The sequence below is a fragment of the Egretta garzetta genome, unplaced genomic scaffold, assembly GCF_000687185.1.
Source record: "Egretta garzetta isolate BGI_Z169 unplaced genomic scaffold, ASM68718v1 scaffold255, whole genome shotgun sequence".
NCBI lineage: Eukaryota > Metazoa > Chordata > Aves > Pelecaniformes > Ardeidae > Egretta > Egretta garzetta.
The window spans coordinates 184,210-200,768 of record NW_009259797.1 but is presented as its reverse complement, the minus strand read 5'-3'; positions in this window follow the sequence as shown (position 1 = coordinate 200,768).

Below are 16,559 nucleotides of genomic sequence, written 5' to 3'. Positions count from 1 at the left end.
AGGGAGGGCAGAGACCATAAAGTACACTGTGCCGTTACATTTTGTGAAGAAGATTATCCCTTAACAGGGAACCTCATAGACTGTGCACAGAGCTTCCTGTCCAGTTCTGATGAAATGGAAGATTTTGCAGTAAAATATGCATGAAAAGAGAAATTTGATCTTCTCCCATGCTGCACACTGAAAAGCTCTGAGGGGAGTTATTGCATCGTATTGGGTTTGTGTGGCAAGGTCTTGGTAGTGGGGGGGCTACAGGGGTGGCTTCTGTGAGAAGCTGCTAGAAGTTTTCCCTGTGTCCGCTGCTGGCCAAGGCCAAGACAAACAGTGGTGGTGGAAGCACCTCTGGGATAACATATTTAAGAAGGAAAAAAAGCATCTGCGTCTCAGTAGCTGGAGAGAGAAGAGAAGTGAGAGGCTGTGAGAGGAGCAGCCCTGCAGCCCCCCAGGCCAGGGCAGCAGGAGGGCAGGAGGGGCTCCAGGCGCCAGAGCAGAGATTCCCCTCAGCCCCTGGGGCAGCCCATGGTGGGGCAGGCTGTGCCCCTGCAGCCCAGGGAGGCCCACGGGGGAGCAGATCCCCACCTGCAGCCCGGGGAGGACCCCACACCAGAGCAGGGGGATGTGCCCGAAGGGAGGAGGCTGTGACTCCGTGGGAACCCTGCGCCAGATCAGGTTCCTGGCAAGCCATTGCGGACCCATGGGGGGAGGAGCCCACACCAAAGCAGGTTTGCCAGCAGAACTTGTGATCCTGTGGGGGACCCACACTGGAGCAGTCTGCTCCTGAGGGACTGCACCCCGTGGGAGGGATGGACCTACGCTGGAGCAGTTGGTGAAGAACTGCAGCCTGTGGGAAGGACTCACGTTGGAGAAGTTTGTGGAGGACTGTCTGCCGTGAGAGGGACCCCACGTTGGAGCAGGGGAAGAGTCCTCTCCCGAGGAAGAAGAAGCGGCAGAGACAACGTGTGATGAACTGACCTCAACCCCCATTCCCGACCCCCTGTGCCGCTGGGGGGAGTAGGCAGAGAAACTGGGAGTGAAGCTGAGCCCAGAAAGAAGGGAGGGGTGTGGGGAAGGTTTTTAAGATCTAGCAGTTTTTCTCCTCTCTCCTCTGATTTTGATTGACAATAAATTAAATTAATTTTATCAAGTTGAGTCTATTTTGCCCATGACAGTAACTGACAAATGATCTCTCCCTGTCCTTATCTCAACTCACGAGCCCTTTGATTTACTTTTCTCTCCCCTATCCAGTCAAAGAGGGGAGTGATAGAGCAGCTTTGGTGGGCCCCTGGTGTCCAGACAGGGTCAACACACCACATGCATCCAGCACATTTGTGCCAGGCTTAGTCTATGCTTCCCTCCTTTTCTCTGGCAAGTCTTTCTTCTGGGGAGCAACAGTTTTTTTCATAGGGCAAAAGCTCTGAGGCCTTTTCCCAAACACCCACCTGGGAGTGACCTTTTTGCCTAAATGAACGTGGCTTAGACTGACTCAGGACTCTTGCTGTTAAAGCACAGCCAGTAGCTTAACGGTTAAAAACCATTTTTAACGAGGCCTGTCCTACCACTATTGCTGTCTCCCAAGAATTGTCCCCATTGCATCCACCTCAGTGGATGATTCTCCCTCCTTCATATTCAAACATGGACTCCAAAGTCCCTTTTCCAACCATATTGCATGTGTGTGTGTGTGTTTGTGTGGGTTCAGTCTCTTATGGCTCTTAGCCATTTGCCCTGCAACCACGTCCCCAAAGCCCATCTCTGGTAGTGGCTGGTATTGGGTGCACCCTCAACAAGTTTGCAGGTGGCACCAAGCTGAGTAGTGTGGTTGATACTCTAGAGGGGAGGGATGCCATCCAGATGGACCGTGACAGGCTAGAGAGGTCAGCCCATGTGAACCTCATGAAGTTCAACAACACCAAGTGTAAGGTCGAGGGGCAGCACCTAGGTTGGGGCTTCAGGCACCTGGGTTGAGACAATACCAAACATGGATACAGGCTTGGCAATGGGTGGATTGAGAGCAGACCTGAAGAGAAGGACTTGGGGATACCAGTGGATGAAAAGCTGGACATGAGCCAATGATGTGCACTTGCAGCCCAGAAAGCCAAACTGTATCCTGGGTTGCATCACAAGCAGCATGGCCAGCAGGTCGAAGGAGGTGATTCTGCCCCTCTACTCCACTCTGGTAAGACCCCACCTGGAGTACTGCATCCAGCTCTGGAGTCCCCAGCATAAGAGAGACAGGGACCTGATCAAGTGGGTCCAGAGGAGGGCCATGAAGATGATTGGGTGCTGGAACACCTCTCCCATGAGGAAAGGCTGAGAGAGTTGGGGTTGTTCAGCCTGGAGAAGAGAAGGGAGACCTTATAGCAGACTTCCAGTACTCAAAGAGGGCCTACAAGAAAGATGGGGAGGGACACTTTTTCAGGGAATATAGTGATAGGATGAGGGATAAAAGTTTTCAACTGAAAGAGGGTAGATTTAGATTAGATCTAAAGAAGAAATTCTTTACTGTGCAGATGATGAGATACTGGAACAGGTTTCCCAGAGAAGCTGTGGATGCCACATCCCTGGAAGTGTTCAAAGCCAGGTTGGATGGGGCTTTGAACAACCTGATCTAGTGGAAGGTGTCCCTGCCAATGGCAGGGGGATTGGAACTAGATGACCTCTAAGGTCCCACTCCAACACAAACCATTCTATGATTCTATGATTCCTTCGGTGTCTGCTCCTGGGTAGGATCAACTCGCATGAATAGAGTGGCATAAATAGACCCAACGTACCTGAGTGATGGGATTAATATGTGTCACATAAGTTCATTTTGTTGCTTTGATTTTACAGTTTTTCAAACTAGAAATAGTCACAGAGTTAAGACATCCAGGTGTTGTCTAATTAGAGCACTCCAAAATCTTGAGAATGGACCAAAATCATTACATTTAAAAATAATGTTTTCAAAATTTTATTTACCTGACTTCTTGCTTTTGAAAATAATTGAGTTATGTATTGAAGGATTTTTGTTTGCTTTATTGCTTTTTTTCCACATGTAAGTGGAACTAAGATGCCATGGCATTCACCTGACTCCAAGACCTAGGTATTTATATAAAATATCAGAACCCATGTCAATACTGAAAGAAACTTCACCATAATAAACTTGTGTACCTGTGTTCAAGTGATCTGAAGGACACACAGCGTGGACAGATCACAGGGGGGCAAAGATGTGGGCAGGTGCTCAACTGCGTTGCAGTTCAAGCTGATCTGTTTGAATTTGGGTTTGTACCACAGTGCTAGTTATAACAAGTTAATTTGTCTAAGATGACAGATACTAACTTTTTAGGGTGAGGTTAATGTTTTGTTTATTGCACCCAGTTCATACCAGTATGAATATGGCAGCAGAAGAGACATTTTTAGTGCCCGGTTTAGTTTGCTGCTCTTGCAGACATTTCTTGAGCAGAAACTTGTTCAGAAACAGAACATGCTTCTGCATTTATACCAGCTGCGAGTTCATTTACGAAACCCTGAGGATTGGAGTGATTTAAGTGAGATTCTGAGCAGTGGAAGAGGATAATTTGGACATGGGTCCAGATTGGAAGAGAACAGAGAAAATGCATCTAATCTGGGAAAAAATATCGCTCAGAAATGCCAGGACACAGGCCCGATTGACTAAGGAGGACAGTTAATTCCACAGCATTTATGTCTGGTTTTACTACTCACAGGGACCTATAAAACATCCCAGATGCATGGGAAAGATTAGCAATCAAGGGTGTATAAACACATCGCTTGAACAGCAGTGAAAAGTATACACTTTGTGTCAATTACATCATTTTTTCAGGGATTAGAATGTCTTTCTCTTTTCTTCAGTGCAAAATTTTCTCACATTTTTTTCTTTATAAAACTAGCATCCAATAAGCTCCTTTCCCTCCACGCATTTCAGAGCAATTCTAAATAAAAAATTATTTATTTAACTTCATTTAGTGCATCCCATGGATATTATCATGTACTGGAAATTTTGCTCAGTGGTGTTAGCTTCAAATTTTTTATTTATTTGAAATATACTGCATTTCTAAAAATGCAATCTGACAAACTGCTTGAGTACCAAAGAGTCTGTATAAGCAAGTTACAGCTGAACCAGAACATGACATGGCCTCTCCCATAGCAGTGGGTTGACCTTGTCTGGACGTCAGGTCCCACCAAGCTGCTCTATCACTCCCTTCCTCAGAAGGATAGGTGGGGGGGAAATGAGATAGAAAAAACCTCACAGGTCAAGATAAAGGCAGTTTAATAAAAGTGAAAGCAAAGGCAATGTGTGGAAGTGAAAGGAAAACAAAGATTTTATTCTCTACTTGCCATCAGCAGGTGATGTCCATACATTGCTCAGAAAGACAAATAAGGAATGCTCCCCACCTCCTCCTCCTTTCCCTTAGCTTTTATTGCTGAGCCGACGTCACATGGTATGGAATATGCCTTTGGTCACTGTGGGTCAGCTGTCCTGGCTATGTCCCCTCCCAAAATCTTGCCCATCCCCAGCCTACTGCTGAGGGGGGGATATTTTGGAGAGACAGCATTGATGCTGTGCGAGCACTGCTCAGCAGTAGCCAAAACACTGGTATGTTGACATCCTTCTAGCTACCAATACAAGGCACAGCGCTGTGAGGGCTGCTATGGGGAAGATTAACTCCATCTCAGCCAGACCCAATACACCCATTGCCCCGTGGTCTCCTCTTAAAGCCAACATGGCGTGATAGGCCCATACAGGTATGGCACCTAGTGACACGGTGACAGAGCAGGGACACATATAGGGTATCTCTGAACATTAGTAGTAGTGGCTAAAAGGGACATCCAGGGGTTCATCCAAGCTTCAAATGACACAGAAACAAATTGTTCTACTCATGGTGGGAAGGGAGCCCTATCCCTGGAAAGCTGCTAGGGAAGCATCTGCACACAGAGAGCTACAGCGGGGATGCTGGTGGGCAGCAGCTTTTGCTCCAGCTGGGGCTGTTTGAGGAGAGAGGGGAATAAGGCTTAGGATAGGAGTGTAGGATGCCCTGCTTGAAAGATGAGGCAAGTAAAGCAGATAGAGATGAAGCTGGAGTTCAGGTTGGAGATGAGGAAAAGTGATCAAGACATAGAGTGGGTAACAGGGCACATTTGCTTTTTAAGGAGGCACAAGGAAAAGAAAGCTGTCTGTAACGCTCTGTGTGCCTGTCCCATCTCATCTCTGAGTAAGGGGATGTCCAGGGATCCTCCTCAGAGAACAACTGGGGACACCTTCCTCTCACCACTGATGCCAAACAGCTGCCCCTGCTTGGGAAACAGCTTAATTTTGATAGATGGACAATTTTGTTTGCTTTTCTGCAGAACTGAAGCTTATATGATTTTACCATGTCATTTTTGGCAGCAGGTTTTACATCCTTCCTTTTCCTTCCTTTTCCTTCCTTCCTGCAGACTATTTTTAGAAGATTATGCAACTGTGACTTACAGACATGAAGTGATGGAAAAGCTACCATGTGTAGATTCTGTGTCTTGTAGACCCAGATGTAGATTCACGTTATTTTTTCTTTTCCTGTAACAATTCTATCTGGACTAACGATGGTTAGAATTACAAGATTTCAAGTATACTAAAAATAAACTATTGGATATACATATATTTACATAAGCTGTGCTTCCTCTTTTCTTATAAACAAGATCCTGAGTGTTAATAGTGGCAAGAAGTAGAAAAAGCTATAGATGAAATGCCAGATCCTACATTTACCTTCATCCTTGCAAACCAATTGGTTTTACTCTGCCTTCTAAGGCCAATTAGGATATAAAATTAGCCATGTTCTTCCTTTTTCTTCATTACCACTAGCTCCAAGGCTAGTTACCACTAGATCCATCCCTCCCCTGAAGAATCAAAGTGAGGAAGGAGGGTAGAAACAATGACCTGAGATCCTCAGTAAATTGGGCTTATGGGAATGAACATGCTGGGAAGTCCATCATCCTGTCTCTGAGACTGGCCAGCACTGGGCAAGTGGGGACAGGGAACATTACCAAACACTGGCAATGGACAGTTCGCTCTCTTGAACATGACAACGAACGGTTGGTGCATAGTCATGGCTGTGGACATTTTTCAAACCCTTTACTTAGCCCCTGCTATTTCTTTCACTCTCATGCTGGCCAGAAAATCCTCCGTAACTCACTTAAGTCTGAAGTGTGCCATTTTACAGCAGAGAATATGGTAAAGAAACCAAGCGTTTCATCACAATCACATCATGAATGAAAGAAAGAGAGAGTGAGACACATATTCGTGTCACTAACCATTCTTGTGCAACAACATGTAGGGACTGCTTAGGGTGATCTCTGACATTACTGGTTTGATTCCCTAATACAACTACCTAGCATTCATTTTCATTCTGTAATTACAAGGTGCTGGGCTGTTCTTATAATCACCAACACTACTTACTTTTGGATGGAGTTTGTACGAAAATTAATCCTAGAAATCACTGTCAGAGTTACCAGTATTTATTTTCTCCATCACTGAGTAGGCCTGGTTTTCTAGAAGTGGCTAAGTAGCTGAAGACACAAAGAGACATTGCAAGGTTAATGTCAATTTTAGTTTTAATTATTTCTATCAGATTTTGGGGTGGGCACAAATGTTCCTCTTTACATGTATTTATTCTGCAAACTACATGCATACTGAAAATTAGTCCTTAACTTTTTAATTCTTTCAGGATGGAGAATATATATAGGTCTACACCCTCTATGAAGGGTAGGAAAAAGCAAGTCCAAAATGTGTTGTTTTTTCCTCTTATCTACAATAGTCACAATGAAGTTAGACTTCAGATAAAGTCAAGGTGAAGACTTGTCTTATATTTTTTCTGGACAACCATTAACTTAATGTATATTTAAATCAACAGAAAAGTGCAAGGACATTTGTTGGATTTTTTAAGAATTGTAAATAATCAAATCCATGCAGGCATATTTGATGATATGTACAAAAAACCTGATTTAAATTAATACTAATTCCTGTCAGGTTTGGAAACAACTTTGGTATTGCAGTAGACCATAAGCTGCCAGGGTGAAATTGCTGAGCACGCAATGATAAGAGATCTTCAGAAAGAGGCATGTTGTAAGAGAGTGGATTTCCAGAGCACTCAGAGTAGAACACACAATTGGGTGGAGGTAGATTAAAATAAATATGTGCTTCAGAGTAACAACAGGGTTTGCTGGATATCTTATTCCAATAAAGAAACTGCTATTAAGCATGGAGACTTACTAAATATTGCAGTGCTTATTGAACTGGCCAGCCCACACAAGCCTTGTTGTCTCATACAGTCATCTGATGTTTTAAAAACCCCTTGGACTGCCTACTCTCATGTTCTCCTGGGCCACACATCTTGGTTGGGAGGGAATTTTTAATGTTTCTTTACAAGATGTGTTAAAAAGTGGAACACTGCTTTTATTGCCTGATGGGAAGGATGACTGCCATCAACTTGAGTTTTAAAATTCTTCCAGAGATGGGATTAAGACATCAGATATTCAAATTACAGACTTTTTGTGTCCATCACTGTGGAGATACAGTTTGTGTTACAAAACAGTCCATATAATAAGGTTTCCTGAGAGACTGTTAAATCTCTCTCTGTAATTAGAACTCCATTAAATTACATAGGGAAAATTGTAAAAGCAAAATTTCTGCCCCAAGAAGGAGCAGTCAGTTAGGGGTAGTCAACTTCATATTAGAGGAGCTTCTTTAGCAAGAATACTCATCTACCATGGGTTTGTCTTCACATGCTTTTGATACAGTTATAAAAAAGAAAAAAAAAAAGAAAAACCAGAACATTTTGGCCAATGAATTATGTTATTTTCATATGTATCACATATGGAATTATAGTACTGGATGCTCTGTTGTTTGAGGTCCTAATCTTGGTGGTGGTCTAAGATTTACGAGCCTCTCTCATGCTCCTCATTGGTGTCAGCACAGCATCTCACAGGCCTGTGGGGATGTTAGGAGCCCTGAGTAAACCACTTAAAGCGGCCTAAGAAGGGGCTTAAGAGGTAGCCAGCAATCACCATTCCCCATGGGAGAAGTGCTGAAGAGTTGTGGCAAGCTAATTATCACTTGACGTTGGTTAACCTAGTAAACCCTGAGATAGGGTTATATGGTTAGAGCAGTCTTCCCACACAGTTAAGAGTAAAAACCATCAGTGTGTTCAGACAAAGCAAATAGGTAAAGAAATGGGTGGGAAGCAGTGGTTGGAGGTGTGTGTTTGGAGAATAGGTGAAAAGAGGAAGTGAGAGGGCAAGCAGCTTATATTCATGTGATTAGCTTCCACGCTCCCCACCATGTCCCCTATCATTGTTGAGACTGTCGGTTGCACTACTGAGACGGTGCTCCCCGCCTGCACCCCCGACCTTTTCCCATAACCCTGCTCAAGCGATAACAACCTGTGGTGGTCATGATAGACGCACCTGGTAATGATAGATGTATCCAGCTCAAAGTGGATTTGGAGGAGACAGATAACAATACAACAGCCAAGGGCTATTGTGCAATGTGCCCACCTAAGCAAAGTGAAGAAACTAAAATCTGTGGTCAGTGTGGAAATATGAAATAGCGAGCAGCCCAAGAGCCCTTGGAGCTCTCCTGCATGGCAGCAGGCTGTGCACCAGGATCTCCCCTTGAGCAGGGATGCCTCTCAGGGTCACTCCTCGAGGTCGAGAGGTTCCTTGCCACAACAGATTCTCGGTAAGTGGCTAACAGCATGCTAAACTTTGGAACCTTAGCTAAGTGACATAAAGGATTGATTGCGCATATATAATCCTTTAGACATAAACTGTTGACGAAGTCTGGGACTAGGACTGAATCCAACTGCATCTAGATTCCTCTCTGAGGAAGGAGTTTAGAAAGCAAGGAGGTCCTTTCTGAACCTCATGACTCAACTGGAGGGTCTGCCTGACAGTTTTGTCTGACCCTGTCCTCTATGCAGTAAATAACCAAGTGTCCCTTGCCATCGAATCTTATAAACTACCGTTGCACTTAACATTGAACTTCGTTAACTCACTAGTTTATATCAATAAACATTTTTTTTTTCTTGCCTCCCTCTCACTCTATCTGCAACAACTACTTCATTCTCCCTCCTCCACTCTCATCAGGATTCAAAGTTTTTGATCAGAACTGCCCCCTGTCTCATTTTTATCCTGCAGCTGAAACCCATAATCTCCTCATGGGAACTAAAAACCAGAACCACAAAGAGATGTACCACCAGCAGCAGGCATATCTCCTGCTGACTCACTAGTGTCACCAACCCTCCCATGTCCCTTTCCACGCTCCTTCCCATGCTGTTTGGTCATGCTGGGTCTTAGCAGAATTAGACCACCTAATCTGCACAGATGGTGATGTACAGATGGGATGTTACAGCAAGCCCCAAGACTGATAAACTCTCCAGCGCACACGGCTGTTCACTTTCAGTGCAGTTCCCGTCTGCTTAACTAAAAGCCATACTCCCTCATCTCCTTCCCATCCTGCCCCTATGTTTGCCCTTTCTAACTGGTCTGTTACCTTTCTTCTAGCTCCTGTGGTCCTCTTCTCACCTCCCTCTAACCACGGTGCAATATTTTTGCATGATCTTTGGCACATTCCCAGCCACTTAAGTTACTTCCTGTACTTATCTCATGCATTTTCCATCTCTTGCCATCTTTCATCACGCGCTTTTTAATTGGTGAATATCTTTAGCCCTGGGCTACATATACATGCAAGATCCATGTGTTCAGTTTTTACTGGTTATCTGTTAAAGCCTGATCTGGATATCTCGCAGTCTTCACCACTTCATCTGTGTCAGGGTGCAGAAATGTTGTGGCAGACTTCAGTCTTTCATTGGTCCTTTAATGGGCTGCAGGCAACTCTGTCATTACCAGCTACTTATCAGCCACAGTCTCAAGCTTTGCTATGACTTTAGCTGCACAGTCATAATGAACAGCCGTTATGATTTTGGTGCCTGCATGGCATTTATATTAGCCTTCAACTAAGGCACCGGGAGACTCCTAGGAAGCAGATCTGTTTCCTTCTCCTCACTCAAACTCAAAATTCATTGTAGTCTCACTGAATTTAATTCAGGCTTCATTTTCTTCAGATGCAATTTTCTGATGTTTCCACACTACTTTTAAAACTAGTGGTTTCATTTCTGAGCTGCAGCAACTGAAGTATATGATAAATATGCACAGATAATGCAAAAATTGCCTCTTCTATTCTCCATTTTCTATCTACTTATCAATCTATGTACCTGTGTTGCAGTGAATAACATGTGCATGTTCATTTTTTCAGTTGTTTAGAACATTTCTGATCTTTTATCTATCTCATCATCTATCTACATTCTGATTGAGCTACACAGTTCTTAACATCAGCCCAAAGAACTGAACTATAATAATACCCAATGAAATTAATAAGATTTTTTAAAAATTGGGGGGTGAGGGTGGGAGATGGATGTAGCAGCACTTGAGAGTTTCCACCATAAACCATGGCCTGTTTGTCAAAACTGGTGGCCAGTCACTGCACAAACATAAGAAAAAAAGCTAGTACCTGCCCCCTAAAAATAAAAACTACGGATGGGGTTTATCTTTCCTAACTCTAGCAATCTAAAAACTAAGCCTCAGACTAAGCTAGTAAGAGAGAGACTCACGTCTCCAGAGGAGAGTTCATCGTATTCTAAAAGAGATGGCTGAGAGATGAACCAACCATGAGGTACCACCTGGGTCACTCTCTTTCCCCATGGCTAACAGATGACTAGGTGAGTAGCCTGAAAGACACACTCAAGACCAAGGTAGGTAAAGTTAGATAGATGAACAGTATCTCAAGAGCCTGGGCATCTGACGACCTTAGCATTCACTGGTTATTATTTTCGTAATGTTCCATCTGTGGAATTTAGTGTTTCTCCTAATTCAGTATAAAGACAGAGTACTCATGAAAACTCTCTGCTAATCAGCTTCCTCCTGTTGGTTGAGGAACAGAGCAATACAAATCAGAGGAGCTCCTGATAAACAATGCTTCTAGTTACTCAGTTTGTCCAGCTCCTGAACAGTGTCATATTAATAAAGAAGATTTTATATTAAAATCGTTATCTACTTGTTTGCACCCTAACTCTAAGCATTAGCATTCTTTGTAGCTACAGTACTCCGTAACATAAGGGCAACCCTGCACTACAGAACAGTGACCATCAGCTTTGGTTGTTTCACATGCATATGCACGGTGACTTCTCTAGCCAATAATAAAACCACCTGCTATCCACTCAGGGAACAACATTTGACTGGATTTACATTCCCTAACAAGCAATGCAGGTTTTCTGATATTTACAGAGTTTATTGTTTCATTTGTTATAGAGTTTGTTTGTCAGCAAAGAAGCAAAATGTTACTTTACAGTACATTCACCTAAAAAATACTTAGTTCCAACTGGTTTAGTCCATTTTTTAATGTTCTGTAAAAGAAGGTTAAGCAAGAGGAGCAGAACTTTATTTTGACCTTAGGGCGTTATAAAATATTATATAAAAGATAGATATGGACTTGTCAGAGTCAATTAAGAAGCTGCGTTGAAGTTAGAAGGCTCAGCTGAGCTGATAGCCAACCCACACAGTAGTGAGTCATTCTTGCCCGATCACCAACGAAAGCACACACATAAGGCATGCGGAGAGTGCGTCATACACATCCAGCCAATGGGTGTAGCTCCACTTCTGGACAAAATAAAGTTACTCACAGCACTTAGCTTCTCCTGAGGCTCCAGTACCCCATGTCCAGGATGCCACACAGACGTTCTACAAACAGGAAGAAGCTACTTTTGTTCTGCTCAACCAGCTCAGCTATGCATAAATGCATCGAGCCAGAGAAAATAAAAGAACGTGCAGGGTTGCTGCTTCTGATTGAAATGCCTCTGCTGAAAGACATTACCAATTCAAATGAGTTATTATTTAATATTTAGAGTAGAAAAATAAAACTGTATTTAATGAGCATGCAGAGTGCAGCAGAACCTCAGGGATCTGGACATAAGCAAACACAGTATGTGATTGGCAGAGTGCTTATCAACAAAAAGGACAAACCGGTGCCTTAGTCAACGTGAAAGGCTTGATTCGTTTGCCCATACAGAGATATCTAATGTCATTTAGGGTGTGACAGGGTGCCTGGTGCAGCCACCCAAGGCTAGCACAGGACCTGGCAAAGGCCTGTAACCAGCAGTTAGGCAGAAGACTACAGCATCTCAAATGCTACTAGCTGTTGATGTTTAGGGAGCCAAATTGATTGCTAAGAGCAAGTGGAGCCTCCTCCTATAAACAAATGCATCAGTTTGCAGTGATTTATTTTCAGGCAGCTGGAAGCAAATGACATGCTCTGACTCCCCTTGTGAGGCCTGACCCTTCTGCTCCTAGGTGGGAGTCTTGTCCAGCTGAGATCTTCTGGGGGACTTGGCACACTTGCACAGAATTGGTATATAGGACCCATGTACTTCTGCCAAAGCCGCTGAAGGTCAAAGGTGATCTCAGATGGCCCTAGACACCTGTTTTGAAATAACTGAACAGTTTTAAGTGTCTAAGTTCCCATTATAACCAATGAATGAACTAATAACAATAATAATAATGAATGAACAGTACAGTGAAGGTAGGCTACAGAGCAATTTAGTGATGCCTGCTGTAGGATGAGCTTCATTGCTCTCTGAGCTTGATTGCCATGGGAGCTCAGACTCTTAGCTGGTCCCTAGACACCTACATTTAGATCTCTGCCTCTGGAGCTGCATCCTACTTATTTTCTGTGTTGCATTTCCCCAGGTACAATTGAGGATAGTAATAGTTGCCCTTTATCAGTGGCTCTGTGGCATGTTCATTAGCACATCAGAAGTATTGCTGTCATGGTACCGTCAGTGCAGTACCATTAGCAGCTGAAGAACGCAATTAATGTAGGCAGCTTGCATTCAGTAAGTTCACTGTTCAAGAGAGCTCACAGCTTTTATAGGATGAGATACCTACAAGATACCTGTAACCTACAGAAGTCATTGGAATCCCTTTCTTGGGATTGGATGGGACTGGGGATGTGTCAGATGGTCTCTCAGACTATCCAGTCTTCCAATTCCAATTTCCTGCTATCTCCAGACCTTGGCCAGCTGATCTGTGGAAGGGTGCACAGTCATACCACACCACCCTAACCTGGGACACTAGCAAGACTTGTGTCCAGTTGCATAATGCTTCCCATGCAGTCACAGAATACACCTTGAGAGAATTTTTCCCAATTTTTATAGATGTGATATATAATCTTCTCTTTTTCTTCATTCAAGACACATTGTGAATAAAAAATTCAATATGATTCTTTGCTGAAAGATTCTCTACTTTTATCATGATGTCATGGTTCAGTCCTTAAGTTAAAGGAGGAAATAGAACATGAAAATTTGATATAATGGGAAGATTAAGCACTTTCCTTCCTAATTGCCGTTCCGTCATCTTCTGCTGAAAGACTCTAGTTGTTTCCTCATGTTATTAAAATAACATGACAATTTTGTTAGTCTGATTCTCAGGCAATCTATGTCTGGTATTTTTTAGCTCTTTTTCTGCCTGGGTATGACAAGAAAGAGAAAGAGAGAAAAATCACCACAGAAAGAATTGTACAGCCTGAAAATTGTTTTTATTCAATGGGGACTGAACTTTTCACATTCATAGAATCATAGAATAGTTTGGGTTGGAAAAGACCTTTCAAGATCATCCAGTCCAACCCCCTGCAGTGAGCAGAGACACCTTCCACCAGATCAGGTTGGTCAGAGGTCCATCCAACCTGGCCTTGAATGTTTCCAGGGATGGGACCTCCACTACCTCTGTGGGCAGCCCATTCCAGTGTTCACCACACTCAATGTAAAAAATGCCTTCCTTAGATCTAGTCTGAATCTACCCTGTTTTAGTTTGAAACCATTACAACTTGTGTTATCACAACAGGCCCTTCTAAAACGTTTGTCCCCATCCTTCTTATAAGCCGTTTCAAGTATTGAAAGGCCACAATAAGGTCTCCCTGGAGCCTTCTCTTCTCCAGGCTGAACAACCCCAACTCTCTCAGGCACCCCCCCCCCCCCAGCCATATTTGTGGCCTCCTCTGGACCCACTCCAACAGGTCCATGTTTTTCCTGTGCTGAGGGCTCCAGAGCTGGACACAGCGCTGCAGGTGGGGGTCTCACCAGAGTGGAGTAGAGGGGCAGAATCACCTCCCTTAACCTGCAATGTTCACAATACAAGCTGAGCATGTAACAAATCCATACATACACAAAGACGTGTCCATGTATTATCTAGTCAGACTGTAATCATATGGCTTCCTACAGACTGCACAGTATTTTTAGGTTTAAGCTTGAAGGGAGACTGATGGCTTGCAGTAGTAACATTTCAATTAGAAATTACAGAAATTTTAACTGAAACAGGGTCCTCTAAGGAAGGAAGAGAGCACAGCCCAATGGAATACACTGGTCTAAGAATAAGGAGATCTGGAATCTCTCCCTAACTTCTTTATAGTTATAAGCAGAAAGTTTTGCTGTCTGTGGTGAGCAGAAACCCCAGAGACCATAGGCATGACCCAGTACCGCCTGTATTGGGAAATGGATATTGACCCAGTGCTTCAAGCATTAAAATAAGACTGAAGTTCTCAGGAATAATGTATAACCCTGATAACTTATGTCTAATACTGACTAACTAATTACTTGGGGTCTTGATTCTGGATCTGACCCTGCACAAGATCTCGGAGTCTGGTTAGCATAAACCTCACCCAGCTAGACACAATGACATCTCAGCTAGGCAATGGAGGAGTGTTTCTAGGTGTTTCCAGAGAGTGATTCATGTGACCTATTTTAGACTTCAAATCAGAATGGGATGAATCATGCCCTAGAAGTGCCTTGGAATTGACTATAGAGGGAAATCAGGGTGACTAACTCAGATGTGAATGTCTGCAATGCAGACACTTGGAAGTGGTCAGATGAGTCCTGCCTTCACGGACCAAAAGAGTTCACAATCTAAGCACAGGGCAAGAAAACAGGCAGGAGGGAGTACAAAAACCATTACAAAACAATTAGTCATCCTGATAGCTACTGGTGTAATGGAAAATTCATCAATCTTTAATTGCATCCACCCTTCTTTTGAGGAATGGGATTTACTAGATTTTCCCCTTCCCTCATGCTTTGTCTTGTCAAGTTATATCAGTCAGTGGCAGAATTTCCCATGGAATTCAGGGCCCTAAGCATCCATACCAAGATTTTGGCAATATTAACAACAAACCTGAGCATTTAGTCATATAAAATTTTGGGTGCTGATTCCAATCACTTCAAATATCATTAAAAGGGAGATAGAATTTAAAAAACAAAAACAAACAGAAAAACCCCAACTAAACAAGAAAAGCTAGGAAAAAAAGATAAAAATAGTAAAATGTTAAAGGCAGCAATCTTAATTCTACCAGGACCAACACTTTTTGATAGATAGTACCAGTACAAGGGTACACATTTTTTTCAAGTTTTCTAACATAATAATTAAGTACATTAAGTAATTCAGAAAAACAATACATTGTTGGTCTTTTTCCTCAGACTGTGTGTACTTTCTACTTGTGCATAAAATTTGGGTATCACTGAAGGACTCTTTTCATGCTAAGAATGCACTATAAGTTCGTAAAGGTGTCTCTTACAGTATTTTCTTCACTCAGACTCAACTGAAACTTTGTGGTTTTTGCCAGAGGTTCTAAGGAAAACACTTGCTGGTCACTGTGGATAAGGCCACATGCTTCGGTCTAAGCTTCAGTCAACAGAAGGAAGGTGCCACAGGGACTGACAACTTTTGCAGGGGGTTGGGGAAAGAAAACATACAGCAACCCAGATTGTGAAGACTGGCCAAGATAATCAGTTGATGATCAGGATGTTCTGTAATCCAGTCAGTCCCCACTGCTGACCTACAGCCCTTGTAAACTCTTGCTGCAAGAGCTGAATGTTTTATCTGTTTTCTTTATTTCTGCAACTTGTCTACTTCATGGATTTGGATGTGAACACTGCTCCTGTTCCACCTTGTGAGAAATGCTCCTTTTCTTCCTGCAAACATCTGTCTTACCATCTTGTCCTACATTTGTGTGGTGATTATAAAAGGAAACTTGTCCCTGTATGATATTCTAGGTAGTATGGCAATAAATAGGATGGTAATTAGTAGCATTCTCATTTGAATAGAAAAATGTGGATGGCTGGTGACAACTGAGGGGTTGTCTGGGAAATAGGATGGATCAAAACAAGACATGGGAACTCTGAAATAGCCTTGTTCATCTTATCTTATCTCTCTCTCTTTCCTTCCTCTTGCAGGCCTTTGATTTCAACTGCTCTGTTGTCCTAATTTTGTCATGTTTGACTTTGGTTCCTTACATTTGTAAGTCTCCATGCGAGGAACTTACCTTCACCCTTGCTTGCAAGGCATCATATGCATTTATGGTGATATATGAATATTTTATATAAATTACCAAGAACAGATTTATTAGCAAAGCTTACAGTATTAACATTAATAGAATGTGAACAGAAGGAGAGAGCATTAAGCATTCCCTGGGGTTAGTTTACTTATTTCCCAGACAACTC